Source organism: Astatotilapia calliptera, chromosome 12 (genome assembly GCF_964374335.1).
Source record: "Astatotilapia calliptera chromosome 12, fAstCal68.1, whole genome shotgun sequence".
In the NCBI taxonomy this organism is placed as follows: Eukaryota; Metazoa; Chordata; class Actinopteri; order Cichliformes; family Cichlidae; genus Astatotilapia; species Astatotilapia calliptera.
This window is the reverse complement of record NC_137433.1, coordinates 25,728,152-25,744,246: the sequence shown is the minus strand read 5'-3', so window position 1 is coordinate 25,744,246 and position 16,095 is coordinate 25,728,152. Positions and strand designations below refer to the sequence as shown.

Below are 16,095 nucleotides of genomic sequence, written 5' to 3'. Positions count from 1 at the left end.
ATTACTGCAATAACCTCAAGTAACCCCTGGTGGGTGAATCATCCCTGCTTTCGCCCACGTTTCTGCTTTCTGATTTGAATTTTTAAAAATGCTTCTATTTCTATATCCTTTTTTTTTTTTAGCACTTTATTATTTGGTGTGTTTTTTGCTTCCACTCCATTATAAGACGCGTGCAACCAATTACAACTGTAAATAAAAATAAAAAGGGGAATGACGACAGCAACGGTTACAGGAAACAAAGGCAAACAACAGAAAGGAGACGACAGACAAAACAGACGTCCTACATCCTGAATTACTTTATACTAAAATTAAAGCCTGCAAAACGGAAAAAATGTGGTAGATCAAATCATCTCAAGCTATGTAAACAAATAAAAAATCAGTTATAGCCAGGCACTACTGAAAAGTTGTTCCTTTTTTGTTTCCGTTTTGTTGTAATTCCTCTATGAAGTTATCTTTCAAGGCTAAACTAACTATTGTTGATAGGGTACGGATTATAACTAACACTTTTTACAGATTGTGTTGTTTCTTGTCAAATCTTGTGTAGTAAGAGTATCAGTTTAGGAGTACTGATATTCTTTTTCCAACTGCAACTTTACTATAATGCTCAGCATATCTTCTAACTCTTCCTGGTTGGACAGATATGTTGTTCATAACACATATTGCACAATAAACCTGTCCAACCAGGTATCCGACCTCCTCTGATGCCCTTCTGTTTCTTTTGTCCCTATATGGCTCACTCGCACTACAGTGGAAACCTCCTCACATCTAGGGGGAAAAATGGTGATTGCATTGAATTTTTTTCGCATTTGGAACCGCTTTTAATTGCAAGGAAATTGCACAGGTTGCCTGGTAGGCGGCAACCAATCTCCAAACGATTGTGGTTTGACTGACTGTAATTACTTTCAGACAGATTGGCGAAGGTTTTCAAATAACTGCCGTCTAAAACAGATTGCCAGCACGTCGCAATAAATCTGAGTCTGTTTGTGCTGCAGAGACTCTTTGTAATAAGGGACTCAAATGGTTGCCAGTTGGTTGCGTTCTGATTATTTCTGTTTCAAATTTATGAAGTTTGGGCGGAATTTAAGCTGCTCCTTTGAATTTCTGTGTATGTAAACAGCAAGGAATTTACAATAGTTGGCAAAAGATAGAATTTTTCCATCTATTGCCTTCAATTTATCAAAGTTAATTACAATTTTAAAATAAACTGCACGTTAGACACATGTACGTTCATTAGAATTAATATATGTCATTAACATTTTATCACCATCTTGATGTACCCAAGTTGCTTTGAAACTGGCAACTGACTGCGAGTAATTGCAGACCCGATCACTGTCTTCGAAGCAACCATTTGCAAGTTTACTGCACACGGTTGCAACCAATGTTTTTCCTAGCGAGACTGTAGAAATAAGGGATTATGGAGGGAATTTTCCCCATTCTTAAGTTAAAGAAGGACAGCAATGGATTTCCAGCAGACTGCAAGATACTTCTGATTTTCACTAATGTTTCTCAGTTAATAGCAACATTATCACAAACTGCGTGTAATTGCCAACCCATTAAGCAGAAATTTATAGCAGACTGATTCTGTCTCATTGCCGTTGACCACAAATTCTTGCAGACTTGCTCCCCGCTCTGGGGGGTGTTCCATATCCTCAACATAAAGAAAGTTGTGTGATGTGAAGATCATAAAGTCTCTTAAATCAAATTTCTGACTTGTGATTTTGTCCCATATTAAATAAAGTTTGATCTGAACTAACACAAATGCTTTCTTTTCCTCCATTACTTCCCCTCAGTTCCGTCCCTACCTACCTCAGTACCACAGGGGAGAATGTGCTGCTTGTTCAGTCACATTGCATTATGGGGGTTGGAGACATTGACTAACTGTGACATTATAAAACCAAACTGTGATTTCTGAGAGGCCATTGAATCATGTGTGTGCATGCACGTGCGTGTGTGTGATGCCATTCAGCCGCTCGGCTGCCTTTTATGTCTGTCTGACCGCAGGCTCGTAAAAACACATTCTGGCACCAGCAGCTAAAGGCCTCAACCCACGACTCAGGTACTAAGGTTTCACTCTTTCTTTTACTCAGATCACCTCCCTTTCTTTCTCCCTCTGCCTCTGTCTCCATGACTGTCTGCTCCCTGTCTCCATACCAACTGCCTTTCACTCTTTCTTTCAGAGCTCCAAACTATGTGTCTGGCTCCTTCAATTAAAGCTCCTCCTTGCTTCTTTTATCTCTTTTTGCCTATTTTTTTTTAACAGTTGATTTAAAGGCCCAAATGTACATCTGCTCAAACCATAGTGGCAGGACTGAGCTTGATAGAGGAACAGTACACCAAGCAGCTGTTAAAGTTCTCTCAACAGACATGACAGCATAAACAGCATCACACACACTTACACTATTAATTAGCTCGTAACTGCTCTATACAGCTGCACGAAATTAAAATGTGCAGGAGAAAAAAAACATAAAAAAAACAGGGCAGATGGCCGAGAATAAAATACTAATCAAAAGGCAAGAAAATAACCAAAACCAAATAATTTGAAAGAAACTTTCTGTGTCTTGGGTACTTTTTGGAACGTTTTCAACCGCTTCTCTGAAATCTCTGAACCGCTGCTTTACTTTAACTGTTTAATCAGTTTTTGCTTCTCAGTGTGTACTCCTACCGACTCTTACTACCTTCCCCAGAAAGAAACGCTTTATTTAATTGTAACATCACATGATCACTTATTAGCAAAAGGTCCCTGTTACACAATAGTGGTAAGTCTGTGCTGGTGTGGAACAAGTGTGGGAGACTTTAGCTGAAGGTGCAGCAATATTGAGATGACCCTATAAATATGATAAGTGGCTCGAGAAAAATAAATTCATTCACTGTGAGGATATAATACTGCAATCTTGTGGGTTCACAAGGTCCAAAAAGACATTACAAAAGGGTCTGATGACATAGGTTTTGTAAAGCAATTTTGGGTAATGGATTGAAGTCCACACACACACGCACAGGAGATACTAAAAGGTTATCTATGAGTCACATGCTGCCCTTTCAACTTGTGCAATGGAGCCATCCTCTATTCTATCATCTCCTCAAATGATGTCACACCTGCTGTTGCTACAGCATGGTGATGATCTCACAGATAGTGCCGGTCACAGACTGATGACCTCGGTGATGACCTACAACTGTGCCTGTCTATCTGTAATTTAATCATTAATATCCCTCATTCTTTGTCTTTCCAAATTGGAAACCAGCCTAATCAAAAAACCGGAATAGCTACAGATGCTGGAATGAGGCAGTATATATGCATGCGTTTGTGTGAGTTACTGCGGGTCGGACTGTTGCAATCGTTCAGGGGGTCAAAACATATAGAGGGCTTTTGAGGGACAGATATAGGGGAAGAAGCTTTATCCTCACAGTACAATAGCTGCTGAAATTAATTATTTTGTTCATTTATCTCCCTACACAAATATGGGCTGACAGCACGCAAAGGGTCAGGGATATTCACCGTTGTGAGAACGAGAATGAAAAGCTCATTTAGAAAACAAACAAGCCTATGTGCCGAAATTAGGTTCTCTCAGTCAAATGTGCTGGAATCAATTTTGAGGGCATATACAAAGAGCAGCTTTATTATACACTCTGCACTCAGCCTGTGTTCTCGACCCTAAATCCCCAACGTTTAACCCAGCTTATGTACATACATGATTATGTAAATGCATCACTTTTCAAGTATGTTTAATCAGCAGCTTGCTGTTAGGGTGGGTAGCTGCCTGTCCCCCCCCCTTCGTCTTCTTTCTTGGCCTCAAGTTCACAATCTCAGGCCAATCAAAAAGCAGCATGAGGTCACAACGGGGTTGCGACTGACGGGTTAAGCTTAAAAACCACACACAGTGGACCTGTAAGTAGGGAGGGACTCAGTGGGGAATCAGCAGCACATGCACCAACAACATAAAAAAGAAAACACCTGCACAAAATGAGTGTGCAAGTATACACAAGCATGCATTGAGGTGTGTACTTTGCTGCTCTTTAGATGGTTTTCCATCTCTGCCTCAGCACTTTGTTCTTTCTTTGTGCGCTGCAGAAGGTGGGGCGTTTGTTATGTAAAATTCTATGTTCCTGCAATTTGGCACTGATGATGAAGGCAATTAACATGTTTTCTCTCCTACTCATCACCACCCTGACTCATACTTATTCACACATGCACACACCTCCAAAACAGGGAGAAGTTTAATTAATCTCTGGCACTTTGTGCTTTGACGCAAGCTGCAAATCTAACTGTCTCCAGTGGATGCCTCCCTCTTACTGTTCCTCCTCCTCCCACAATCCTCTGTTTAAGTTCTGATGGACAGAGAAACAACTCCTCAAACAATTCAGACCTGGCTTCTTTCTTATCAGCACAACCTTTTTTTTTTCTTCTTTTTTCTCTTCAATTTTGCAAAGCTCAATTCCCCTGTGGGACAGTCCTTACTACCTAGTGTGCTACTGCTAATCTGGGAAGGCAGAGAAAGGCAATAGCCTACTCCCCAGTGTGCCACAAGAATTACATTTCTCAGAAGGTTATAACAAGCAACCTTAGCTCCAACGCACCTACAAGCAGGTGCCCCAAACAACTAGTCACAGTTACAACAGGAGACCGAATCCAGGTCTCGGTGGTGGCTGCTGAGTGTGTTGCCCCTGCACCACCCGTATGCCTTTGAAAGAGAGAGGCCTTTCAAACAGAGCAAGAACAAAAGGACCGCTGTTTGTGTGTTAGGGGGGGGGGGGGGGGGATTCTGTAGCAATTGTACAACAGTGACACAACCAAACAGCTGGACGTCAGCTTAGACAAAGAGAGAGGTGAAGAGAAAGGGATTGTGGAGAACAGAGGCATATAGGCTTTTTTGTGCATCTACACAAGGACAAAGTGATGGGAGACAAACTCTTATGAAAGCAGACAGAGCATAAGCCTAATGATAGTCTATATTTTTATCACCAAATCCAATGACAATACCAACATAACTTTGAGTTGATCCTTTCAACTAATGTTTTATGCATATCCAAAGCCAGATAATTCTTTCAAATCAGTGCAACAGATTTCTGCAACTTAAAACAGAGCTCTACAAACTATTTTATCCCTGTCTAAATAATTCGAGTGGATCTACAAGTTAAAATACATGCCTGTCAGACACCTAGAAGTCACAGTGAATTCTTCAGAGACACACACATACACAGCAGATTTTTCCTTTAATATGTAAATTCCAATAACAAGGTTGTTAAATTATACACAGTTTGAATATAAACATTTACTCGTGCTGGCAGTTCACAAAAAAGCCTTAAACTTACCAAATAAGGGCTGATGTCAACTTTATCTGATACCAGCACTTATTAAGTAAGTGTCTTGCAACTTTTTTGATTTAATCATCAACATGCTAGATTTTAGCTGAAGCATTTGATTCGTCCCAGATGCTCGACACAAATACAATTCAAATACCTCACAAATTTCAAACTGCACTCTCTTTAAAGGCATTAAGTATAAATGCATGAATTGTGACAAAGGCTGGAAATAGCCTCAGTTTAATTTCCTTATCTCATTTGTTTTAGCACTATACTTGGAGGGTGAGAGCAGCCTATGGGGTGTGGTTAAATATTACCACCGGGGTAGTATTTATAAAAAAATAAAATAAAATCCATTTTCATATAATGGATTTGGCAGATAAATATCAGTGGTGGTTTCTGTTCTAAATTATAATAATTACAGGGGTTAACAGGGCACAGTAACAAAAGCAAATGGGCCAAAGCACTTTTGTCGGCTTGTGCAACAGAGTTCCACCACGCCATTTTGGATGTGGTTAGGTTTCTAAATGTCAGCATACACAGTGAAGGCAAAAGCATGCACACAAACCCACACTGGCAGATACTCAAGCTAGGTTTACTCAGATGACAACAATAATAAGGGTAAAACACAAACATGCATCAGCAATGACCTCCAGTTTGGAGTGACAGCATCAACTCTTGTTGAAAGATACACTGAGAAATCTAGATTAAAAACAGGATAGGGGAAAGGAAAACATAGTGGAAAAGAAAACACAGTGGGCGATAAATGGGAGGTGTCTGCCAGACATAGTCAAAAACAAAGGAGCGGCAGCAGTGAGGCTAATGTTGTCAGACCAATCAAAAAGAAAGGTCATGTTCAGGAAGAGACTGTATGAATCCTCTTGTGGCTCAAAGTTTAAGTCTCAGTGTGTCTTTTTGTTTGTGTGCGAGCTGAGAAACTTGCCTGTGGCTTGCCTGTGTATCTGTGTGTATGTGTGGAGTATACTGCATATGCGTGTTGTCTCATGAGTGAACTCTGGGCTTGGTAGGTTGAAGCAGTCTGAGCTGACAGAGGTATGTGGGATGGACTAAACCCAGATATCTGCTGCCCAGACAGACAGACAGACACAGACAGACACACACAGCTGTGGAGTCATGCGCATCCACAAAGAGCCAGATACACACACGCACACATACAGACACAAAAGGGGGAAAAGATATTAGAGAATGAAGGAAGACGCAACAGAAAGAGGAGAGATTAACTTACACAACAACCCGTCTTTTTTCCTATTATGATATCACACTCAGCTTTGCAATATATGACAGACTGGGAGAGGAATATTTATCTGTATCTGACTGTAAATACTAGACAGTACAAGAGCATTGAAAAGATTCAAACTGTGAGTCCTGTCATCCCCCGGCAGGGTTTTTTTGGTACCTTGACATGTCAACAAAATTATTGTTTTGTTTTTGAGTATTTTTCTTCTACTGTTTTATTGCATTTATTACTTCTTAACAGGGCAAGAATCGACGGTGTCTGTGACATTTTGTTATGAGAACATTTCAAGAGCTAAAACCAGACCTAAAAATGTCCATAATTCCCAGCAGGCCCCTTGTTCCAAATTCTTAATTGTGATGATCTTCAGCTTTTCCTTGTCCTGTGTGAATGAAATATTTTTAAAACTGTGGGTTAGGCAAAATTAACAGATAGAAGACACCCTGGTTTTTTTTTTGTTTTTTGTTTTTTACAATTCTATAAACCACATGATTTATTGGAAAAACCTGACTCATATTTCAGAAAATGAGTGGTTTGAAAATACATATTTAATCTGTCTCCACTGATGAGCAGTTAAACCACTAGCAGGTGAAGTGAATAACATTGATTATCTTGTTACGATGAAATGTTCTTGATGTTACTTTGAGACGTACCACCCAGCACAACATTGCTCCAGACCAACCATGCACTTCCATGGTAACGACACTCCCCAATGGCAGCAGCCATCCTAACGGGACAATCCAACCAGCTACCACACACAACGGCGAACACAACAAAGAGCACAAAGCACGGACCCAACCAACAAACGCCCCAGACTCCAATCCAATCCTGGTGCCAGACACTTAACGGAGACCCCACAGAGGTCCAGTACCTCAATGGGTCTCAAAGGGGGGCCATAAAATTTGTAAAACGGGGGTTTCTGGCAACAAGCCTCTTAGTGAAGTCACAGTTAGGTGATGGATCTATCTCTGCTTCTCAAACAGTTTTAAAATGTCTCTAACGTTAAAGGAAAGCCAATGCGGCCATTAGCACATACACCCACTCACATGGAGTGAATAAGCGTAACCCCAACAAATGAAGAACAGGGGATTATGAGCCAGGGTTTCTCTCACACTGCACCCGCACATCAGACACTTAGTGTCAAATATTTGAGTAATATTATTGCACTCATTCACAGGGATTTCTGTAATCATTGGATCTAGTAGCATACAGCTGACATTACTTTGTGTACATGTGTGAATGTTTGTGTGTGAGCAGTTTTTTTTTTCTTAACGCCACTAAATGTGTCGGGGATGCCCGGAGGCGCTGTAGTCTCCCCAGTCATTACCAGGAAAGACAGATGTTGTAGCACTCATCACTCTGCGTTCATATGCGCACACACAGACACACAAACACCACATTGCGCGCTGTTTCCTAAACGATGAAAACAGCGAGGTGACGCCTAAATCAGATTTTATGCGAAAAGCATTGATTCATTTCCCACCATTAAAAAGCTACTTCCATTTTACAGCCCAGCCCAATATTAAACATGACTCTACACTAAATGTCCGGCTGAAGTGTCGCCAGCTTTAACATCGCGACCTCTGCGCTACACTGCGTTTTATAGCACTGCATTATACTCAAATGTCTACATTTGTGTTTGAACAGACTCCAAAATGAACGATGGGGATCTGTGCCAGTGACAAAGTGTGGTGCTCTGTTTCTACGTATTGTGGCAGACATATTCAGAAGGCTGATCTCTCTCGCTTCGTCTGTCCCTGATGTGTTTTCCATGTGTGCTGGAAAGACAAACACAGCTGCACTTTAATGACACTCAAATGCTTCAGGGATTCAGAATGCATGTGTATGTGTGTATGTGTGTGTGTGTACTTTTTTTTGCTTTTGACCACTTCAGTGAAAAGCCTATTGGAGCTACTCTCGTTGTATACAACTACTCTTTACGCCAACCCCACTCTTCTTCAGCAAAACTCTTTGCCTTCTCGTATATTTCTATATTTGTGTGTCCGTGAGTGTGCATGTGTCCGCGTACGTCAATATTTATGCAAACCAAATTGAATTTGAGACCTTAAGGTGAGGACACATTTGGAAAGTTTGAACATTTTGGCTCATCCTCAGTTTCTGACATGTATTTAAAAGGTTTTTTGAAGGTTAAGATCTGGTTTTAAATGGATTGGGATTAAGCTTTTAGCTGCAAGTTGTACAAGGCTAGAGGATGCACACAAAGACAGTATTACTAATGTGTGTGTGTATGGACAGGTGCACATAAACACCCATTTGCAGTGGTATCTCTGAGCAGCAACAACCGGCATAAAACAGCTTGTCAACATCGTCAGCCCTGACTGCTGATCTCTATATGCCCTACGCCTTTACTGTTAATCAACTTCACACACACACACACACACACACACACACACACACACACACACACACACACACACACACACACACACATCACATACACGAATGCACAAACACAGATGGTGGGGAACTCCGGATAAGACGAGGGCGCCAGTGAGCTTCAAATGACCCCGAAAACAGAAACGCAGCTGAATGATAAATGGGACAAATAGGCACTGGCACTCTATCCCTCTCACTTTCATTCTGTCTCTGCCCTCATTAACGCAACACAAATGGAGCAATCTCCACTTCGCCCGACTCTAAACATAAGTCTTCCCCATCACTAACACTTGCAACCTTGATAAATTTTAATTATCTCCTCTCACTTTATTTTTGTCTAGCTTTTTGCTATCTGTCACTAGGAAAAACTATTTTCAGCATGACTGCAGGAGAAAGTGGAAAACTGGGTGTAACTTTTACAGACTTTGCGTGTCATTTCATACAGTAATATCCAATTATGCTGCACCGTGAGTTAAACTCATTATAGGAAGCATTTACTGGATTTATGGATTATGACATCAGGTCTGTCATGAAACTACTTCATCCCTGACTATTTATTCATTGAATTAAGCACAAACTAGACTGAGAAGTTTCCACGGAAGGTCACGGTGGATCAACAGCTTATTGATGCAAAGCAATTGTGAGAGAACAGTGAATCAAAGAGCAGTTGTTTGCTGCTGATCCCTCAATTCCCACACAATCTGTCCTTCCTGGTCAGCACTTTGCACAACAGATACTGCAGAAGATGACAAAGCTGCAAAGATACTTTTATTGATCTGTTGTTTTGCTCGTGCTCCATTGTCTCAACATGTCCTGGACTCACCCTCACTCCCTATCTGTAGCTACATTATATGTGCCATTGTGTCTTTCAGGTGGTTAATGTGTTATTTGTATATGTTGAGCAGACAGTAAATGACTCTGTGTGCTCATACTTCTCTACAGTTTCTGGAAACTGAAAACTAAAAGCTCAGAGTGGGGGAGAATAAAGTCCATATATCTGCCCATTCTATCTCATGTTTATTTAATTTCTGGCTACTTATCATTGTTCAGTCACACATAGATTAGATATACAGGTGTACAGTGTTTGTGCATTTTGTGAAATATGTAAATATGTAGTGCCAAAGACTCACATGGCTAGAAAAAACTCTTTAGAGGGTATCTCCATTTCTATCAACACAAGTTCAAATAGTGTAACGCAAAAGACGTATTACTAACAGCATAAGAGAATAAATGGATGCAGATGATAAAACACAGCTAATAAGCAAAGATAATACCCTCTGGTTTGCAGGCACCTATCTCACTACACCCACAAAGCTCTGCACTGTGGAGATGGTTTGCTACGGTTCAGTAACTGAAAATCACATGTAAAAGTTCAAGAAAATAAAGCTTAAAATAAATAAGTGATTATGACTGAATCCACTGGTTGCGGTGCTCCCACTGAAGAGAAATACAAGAATTTTGTTTTTCATATTAAACACTTTGTGTATGAAACTTCAAATTCACACCGCATCCTTATTTAAACTCTGCCTCCCGCCTCCCTGAACTCTTGATCTAACACCCAAGAGTCCAGACAATCTGTACATCATATTTACAAAAGAATCTAAGCTTTGACCTCAGTAACACAGGCCTGGAGACCACCAGTTTAAAGGGAAAATGTTGTATTGTTCAAACAGTTCTGAGTTGGTACTGCCAGTTACTGTAATGAGATGCATTGCTAAAGCTCCATTCATGCAGGCCTAGAGAACGGTGAGTGGCAGCCACCAACGTGTGGCTGTCACTAGTGTGAAACTGGTAGCAAAGAGGTAAAGGATGCTGCACAGAAAACATCCTCATGACTGCTTTGGTTGGTAGCAGATTGCTATGATGCAAGTCAGAAATGGAGGTTCACTGACAAAGTAAAAGTTTTAAAACTTCTAAATATAAAAACTTGTGTGTTGTTATTGCAGCAGTAAGACACAGCTCTTACTTTAAAGGTGAAAGGTCTCCATTTGTGGTTTACGTCGCACTCCCGAGTTTCACTACTACTTGGGAAGTAAACGGCAAGTGTTTGCAGACAAGTCAACGTCCAACCACATGCGACTGCAGCTAGCAATCAAAGTGATCACAATGTGGTTTTTCGGTCTGCCACCCTCTTTGTGACCTGGCATCAGCAAGCAGCCACTCGCAAACTATAACAATCTATAATTTGAACAAAACCTCAGCCTTCAACCTCCCATCACACCAACACTGACTATAACATGATTGTTCAATAAGAAAAGTCTAAAATTTAAAAAAGTAGAACTAATCATCATAAAATCACAACCAAAGCCGAAGGTCATTTTTTATTCAATGTATTATCGAAAAGGAAGGATGCAATGTTTTCCAAAAACTCACATGTGCTCCTGTGTGTATTAAAAGCTTCATCGGGATTTTATTTAAAAACAGTGGGCTGCCCGCTTTCGTGTAATGGGCTGTTACACGAAAGCGGACAGAGCCAGAAAGCAGCCCTTCGCTGATCCCCAGTTGGTGATGACGAAGAAACACACACACACACACATGCACATACACTTTCCCACCCTGATGTGAAGTCTGGCCGGAAACAGCCATTTCCCTGAATGTTCCCATCTCTCCTTCGGCATACTCCCTCATCCCTGATTCATTGCCAATAAATCACAGAGAGAAAGACACACACAGAAAGAGTGAGACAGAGTTCGAAAGGGGGAAAAAAAGACTGATATAAAGAGTAAAGGAAAAGGCCGAATAAACCAGGAGTGAAGCACACTGGAGACTGGAAAACAAAAACGAGGGAAAACCAGATGTGTCCTTGTCAACAGTACACAGGGGCGGAGTTCAGATCGCCAATTATGGCTGAGAGCAATTTGAAACAGTGACGTCTTATTGAAGAAAACAGCAACACAGATGCCATGAAAAACACCATTACTAAACGGATATGCTTTATTTCATGGCTACTGGTCAAACTCTAAACAACGGCAAGAAGAGGAAGACAGATTCAGAAGGAGAGAAAAATAAATACAAGGCTTTCGGGCATACGTGCGTCTCGGACTTCCTTCTTAAGACTTTCCTGCAATTTTTACACATGCAGACGCAAAACATTTAAGTCTTTGTTTGCAAAACATGGGCTAGGGATTAAATTCTGTCTGTCTTTTATGTGGGAACATCTCCCACTCCTCAGCTATGTTTACAATAATCAAAGTCATGAAGAAGTACCAAATAACACTGATTGAAACTATTTCCACATTGCTCTCTCTCGTGTTTCCCATCTGCTAATTACAGAAGCCCACTATGAAAGGGTAATGTGCACCACCTGCAAACCCCACCCAACTGAAGAGGCTTTTGATCATGGCCTTCCTATTGTTTACTCTCCAACAGGGGCCCCTGTTATAACCACAACTACTTCCCCTGTCGAACCAACATCAATCAACATCGCACCTCATTACAACACAAGAGATTTCAGTCACCACTCAAACTCAGTTCATTTATTCACGGGTTTAAATTGTCTCCTAAAATAGAAGCCAACATATATGTCCTTGCGGCATTCCAGAGCTGCAAGGTACGTTTAGTAACTGCTGTAGAGCAAACGGAAGTAGAATTAAATTTCCACACTGGACATGCGTATCTTTAAAATTTTAACCTAGAAGGCATGCAGTATAAAGTTAAAGTTATCAATAATTTCTCACAAAATATATAAGCTGCAGCTGCTGAATATTGTGATAATGCCAGCCCGTGTGACAACGTCTAAGTCAACCGCCCTGCTTCTGTTTCAAGAGGGTACACTTTAACCATCGAAGTGCTGTTGCAAGACAGGATGTTCTTCTAAACCTGTTGTTGTTGACATTTCCATGGCAACAAACACAAACTTGATGATGCGTGTTTCCATAGTAACTCGTGTCATTAACCAGGAAGACGCACACTGGCGTGTAGGTGCAAATGAGGTGACGGAGTGACACTGAGATGGAAGCTGATTCATTGTCAGCGTATTCTGCTGCGTCTGTGGCCCAGAGAAAGATGTCCCTGTTCTTACATTATCACTCTGAGCCTGCAGAGACTCTGTGTTTATAATCATATGGCAAACCGTGCAATAAATACTACAAGGCTAAAAATCTTTTTGTGTGGGTGAAAGCATGGTGAAAATGTGGAATCATACAATCTAAATGAAATGATTAGAAGTCCTCGGTTAATTATGACTAAAATCACAATGTTTGGGACAATAAAATCTCATTGATCTCATTGACAGAAGACTCGTGCATGCTTACATTCACAAAGGTTTGCAGTTTGGAATTAAAAATAGTGTGGTCTAAAACAATTTCAGCTGGAACGAAAAGAATTCAGGATTACACAATTTCCAGATATGTTTATCTGGAGAAGGAGCTATGTAAACATGCTCTATATACAGAACCTTATCACATCTGCGCTAAATACAGCAGGACAAACTGAACTAATACACTGCATTCAAGTACAAAAGTACCTTAAAAAAGCCTAAAGTGTGGAGGTTGTTTACTTGATCAACATTAGCAATATTAAACACCCAGATTTTAATTTAACCCCATTATAGGAGTTTTAAAATGTTATTGTAACTCGCCTGCCATTAAACCCACAAGAAATTTCCACAAGCCACTTTTTCCATGCAGTTCCATACAGCTAACAAGGCTGCACTGAGGTTTTAGGATAAGCTTTGGTCTGTTACGATGCCCACTGACCATTTCCCAGCTATTTAACATGGAAGCTAGTTGATGATAAAGTACCAGATCAATTACAAATTACTAACTGCACAATCAGAACAGGCAAGCAGATTTTTGCCAAACTAGTTGGCCAAGATCTCCAGTTATTCACAAAATTCCCCTACAGGGTTTCCTGTCTTGATCAGCAGGGGCAGATGGACCCCCTCATTACGGAGACCACAGATGAAAATGAGAGCAAAATGAGGCCCATTACCACACGGGCGTGACTAATATCCCTCTTCAGACCTCTCCACGCACGCTGGACACATGCACACATATCAGACGTGCGCGCGCAACTTACACGTGTGGACAAGGAAAATGCTCGGCGTGCACACCGAGATGCTTGTAAATCAATAACGTTACACAGAAACAAAGACGAGGGGAAGTTGGTAATAAACTTTGGCTCTATTAAATTGACCAGATCTCGGGCTGCTCTGCAGGGGGTGTCTGGCTCATGCACTTTATGAACCTATAGGTTTGTGTCGGTGCGTAAATGTGTGTATATTCCCTAATCATCCCTGATGTCATTAGTGCTAAACACTAGCTCAGCCTGATTCCTCCCCACTAAATATCCTACTTTTTCTCTTGCCCCCCTCACTTTTTCTTCTCTTTCTTCCTAACCACCTCTACAACAACTGACCAATGCTGCATATGTATCCACACATGTGTGCTTCATCTTTTCAAATATCCACTCTGGTCCTCATTTCCTCAAATGTCTGCAGCGGATTCATTACCGTACTGGATTCCACAATCATCAACCTCTAATCCACCGCTAGTCTAGCGCCAGCTTGAGGTCCAAAAATCCTGTTTTACCAATTTGTTTTCCCCTTGTCCTCTACTTTTTCTTTTAACCTTTTATTCCCGTGGCTGTCCTCTGTCTGTACAGTCATGCCATCACCTATAGTCTCAAGTAGCATCTCCCATTTCCCCTCCCTTTGTCATTTTCCACTGAAGCTCATCATTTTGTGGCTTAGATCTATTTTAAGTTTAAGTTTCAGCTGAATTGATCCAAAATAAACCACAGGAGATACAGAATTCAAAATAGTGATATCAAGGGTTTACAATTTTCCATCTAATGATCCAATCATAGCCTCAGCTATTTAAGTCAGTCCTCTCTTGCCTTCCCGTCTCTGCCGTTTTATGCTCCTACCTTTGGTTTTTCTCTTTACCTTTGCTGATCAGATCTGCAAGGTGATTTATAGCCTTACAACAGGCTGATAGATGGAGGGAAAAGGAAAGAAGGAGTAGTAGATCAAGAGGAGAGGGGGTGAGGAGAAATTGGGCTGTTTGGCGTTTGAAGTACATGAAGGAGTAATATAAAATACACCTGGTTGGTCCATGGGGCACTCTGTTCGCTGAAACAAAGGGAGGGGAGGGAGATGCAGGGGAGGAGAAGAGGAGAGGGCCAGGCCGCAGGGGAGAGAGGGGAGAGGAGTGGATGGATTGGGGGGGAGGGGTCACTCAGTGTTTCCTTTCAGGATGGCTTTTATGGTGTAACTTCAAACGCTGACCTCCCACACCCCTGCCCCTATATCCCCCCTGCTCCCTCGCTCCATCCGTCCGTCCGTCCATCCGTCCCTCCCTCCTCTTTCTCACTATTGTGCACGGCCAAGTGGACAGTAATTGGCTATTCTTTCGTGAGGCTGATTTCAGCACTCTCTGCCCCCACCCCATAGGAACAGCCCCTTTTGCTGCCCCATAGAACTAAGTGTATTTGTGTATATATATGTGTGTGCTTATGTTGTAAATAAGCCAGACGATAGGTATCAGGTGGGTTGAAGGGAGGAGGGGGTGGGGGTAGGGACCGCTCTGACATTTCATTCACGTGTGCTCCAAATTACAACACAGGAATTGAAAGGAGCTGAAGCTAATTGAATCCAGAAAAAAGGTCATGCTCCAACATGAGATCTTATTTAAAATAAACTTTTAAGCACACCTTAAATATGTATACCCCTGCTTTCACTGGAAGCAGCAGTACAAAGAGAGAAAATGTGAAACCCTAGAAATAAAGTGGATGTAAAGAGCAGTGTTTTATTTCCTCCTCCAAAATTTTATTCAAAGACTCCGGGGGCACCTAATTTATTCATGACATAAAATACATTGTAGAAAAAGATGAGTAGCTTTGAAAATGTTTCCTACAGTGTACAACATCTGAACATATTGCGAGTGATATATAAAAGCTGCTCCACTCTCGCTAATGACTTCTGGCCCTCTGTGGCTTATAGATCAGTGTGTGTTCATTAATGATGCAGGCGTGTGCAAGTCCATGTGTCAATTAGTGGGTGGAGGGGATTAGCAGTCTCCAGAGATTCCTAATTAACACTACACATACTCACATGGGCTAAAGCATCATTTTTGGATTGTTTTTAATGGAATTTTTACTATTTTATTTGCTGGTAAATGAGAAGAAAACTGTTTGCAAAGGAA

General features: G+C 41.2%; 1 protein-coding gene across 2 annotated transcripts in view; it reads right to left on the bottom strand.

Moving 5' to 3' along the window:
• Positions 1-16,095, bottom strand: part of aopep (aminopeptidase O (putative)) — a 92,374-nt gene that overhangs the window by 21,192 nt on the left and 55,087 nt on the right. The gene's annotated exons all lie outside the window — the stretch shown is intronic.